The sequence below is a fragment of the Nycticebus coucang genome, chromosome 12 (genome assembly GCF_027406575.1).
Source record: "Nycticebus coucang isolate mNycCou1 chromosome 12, mNycCou1.pri, whole genome shotgun sequence".
NCBI lineage: Eukaryota > Metazoa > Chordata > Mammalia > Primates > Lorisidae > Nycticebus > Nycticebus coucang.
Genome location: NC_069791.1, coordinates 73,102,792 through 73,105,507, shown reverse-complemented (window position 1 = coordinate 73,105,507; position 2,716 = coordinate 73,102,792). Strand labels below are relative to the sequence as shown.

The window sequence follows — 2,716 nt, the reverse complement described above, 5'->3', positions numbered from 1 at the left end:
AAAACATAAATCTGGGGGTCCCTGAGGGAAGCAAGTTAATCTGCTCCATCAGGTAATTCTCTGGATGCTGCCCTCCAGATCAGCTCTGCTTGAAATAAAGTTGACCAGAAATTCACAAAAGTGATATTTGTCTCAACCCATGAGGATGATGTTTTGGTGCATCGGATGGTCCATATACCAAGGAGTAGATTCTGAGTATTTTATTGCAATGAATGAAAATGGCAGCCTGTAATGAACCTGCCTGAGAAGCAATTTTCACCCGATATTGACTGAAGTAAAGGCCAACATAAAAGTGCATTAAGCAGCTGATGAAGTGGAAGCAGCAAGTGAGGATGACCCAGAATTCACAGAAATTCAAAGAAGACAATGTCAGGTATCTGATAAGGCTGTGGGAAAAAATGCCCACCTTGCTGAGTGCTAGAGCAGGCACTGAGAGTGCTTTCTCCATGCATGTTTGTAATAAAAATAAGACAAAAAAAAGACCAATATTGACTTTTTTTCGTTTCAGAAAGAATGATTAAACCATGAAAAGGTAGTACATTCATTAATTTTGTGTGATACTGTAGTATGATTTTACGACTTTTTGACTATATATGATTCCATACGATATTCCCTAATAAAAGCTACATAAGAAAGTGAAAAAAAAATATATATAAGGAAGGGTATTTTGTAATCATTCATCAGGAAGACATAATAATTATAAATATGTATGTACCAAGTAATATAGCTTAAAGATACATGAAGCAAAACTTACCAGAATTAAAGGGAGAAATAAACAAATTCACAATCATAGCTGATGATTTTAACACAGTTCCCTTAATAATTGATAGAACTCATAGATGAAAATCAGTAAGAACATAAAAGATCTGAATCACCTTGACCTAATTAACACCTATAGAATACAACATCCAACAAATGCAGAATAAACCTTTCCCCACTCAAACACACATAGTATGGCCACTTGCATGCACCATATACTTGACTGATGACTCCACATATTTTTTAAAAATTTAAATGTTAAGGAATAAGCCCTCCAGCCACAATGGAATGAAATTAAAATCAGTAATAATAATGTATCTAGAAAAAAATATTGAGAATTTAAACAACACATTTCTAAATAATTCATGGATCAAAGAAGGAATTACAAGAAAAATTATAAAATATTTTGAGTTAAATGATAATGAAAATTCAACAAATAAGTGCTTGATTTAGCAGTACATATACTCAAATTGGAATGATACAGAGGTGATTAGTATGGCTCCTGCCACAAGGATGACATGCAAATTTGTGAAACGTTCCATATTTTTATACAGCTACACATTAAAAAAAATTGTACATCACAATCAGGTGGGCTTTATCCCAGGGATGCAAAGTTGGTTCAACATATATAAATCCATAAATGTAATTCACCACATAAATAGAGTCAAAAATAAAGCACACGTTCTTCTCAACAGATACAGAAAAAGCATTCAACAAAATTCAACATTCTTTTCTGACAAGAACACTTAAGAAAATAGACATAGATGTGACATTTCTGAAACTGATGGAAGTCACCTACAACAAACCCACAGCCAGTATCATACTGAATAGAGTAAAACTTAGCTATTCCTAAGCCCAGGAGTTGGAGGTTGCTGTGAGCTGTGTGACACTATGGCACTCTACCGAGGGTGATAAAGTGAGACTCTATCTCTACCAAAAAAAAAAAAAAAAAAAAAAGTACTTACTATCCAAAGCAATCTACAGATTTAATGCAATCCCCATTAAAATACTAATGTCATACTTAGAAGAACTTGAAAAAGTTGTACTCCATTTCATATAGAACTAGAAGAAGAAAAAAAACAAAATAGCCAGTGCAATTCTAAAAAATAAAAATAAATCTAAAGGCATCACACTACCAGACTTCAGTTTATACCATAAATCTATAGTGATAAAACAGCATGATACTAGCACAAAAATAGAAACATAGATCTATGGAAAAGAATAGAGAACTTAGAGATGAAACCAGCTGTATATTGCCATCTGATTTTCTATAAACCAAACAAAAGTGTGCATGGGTGAAAATAATTCCTATTTAATAAATGGTGATGGGAGAACTGGTTAACCACATATAGAAGATTGAACCTGGACCCTCACCTCTCACCTCTTACAAAAATTGACTCACGCTGGATAAAAGATTTAAATTTAAGACATGAAATGATAAAATCTCTAGAAGAAAGTGTGAGAAAAACTCTTGATGATGGCTTGACACCTGTATCTCAGTGATTAGGGTGCCAACCACATACACCGGGGCTGGTGGGTCTGAACCTGGCCCGGACCTGCTAACCAACAATGACGACTACAACAAAAAAATAGACAGGCGTTGTGGTGGGCACCTGTAGTCCCCTACTTGGGAGGCTGAGGCAAGAGAATTGCGTGGGCCAGGAGTTTGAGGTTGCTGTGAGCTATGATGCCATGGCACTCTACCAAGGGCAAATAGACTCTGTCTCAAAAAAAAAAAAAAAAAGAAAGAAAAGGGCGGCGCCTGTGGCTCAGTGGGTAGGGCGCCAGCCCCATATACCGAGGGTGGCGAGTTCAAACCTGGCCCCAGCCAAACCACAACAAAAAAAATAGCCAGGCGTTGTGGCGTGTCCCTGTAGTCGCAGCTACTCAGGGGCTGAGGCAAGAGAATTGCCTAAGCCGGGGAGTTGGAGGTTGCTGTGAGCTGAGAGGCCACAGC

The 2,716-nt window shown here is 36.9% G+C and overlaps 1 non-coding gene across 1 annotated transcript; it reads left to right on the top strand.

The window, feature by feature from the left end:
* Positions 1–1,199: 1,199 nt before the first annotated feature.
* On the top strand, positions 1,200–1,307 carry LOC128562899 (U6 spliceosomal RNA). The gene has a single exon (XR_008373597.1). It is a non-coding gene; the product is annotated as a U6 spliceosomal RNA (small nuclear RNA).
* The last annotated feature ends 1,409 nt before the right edge of the window (positions 1,308–2,716 follow it).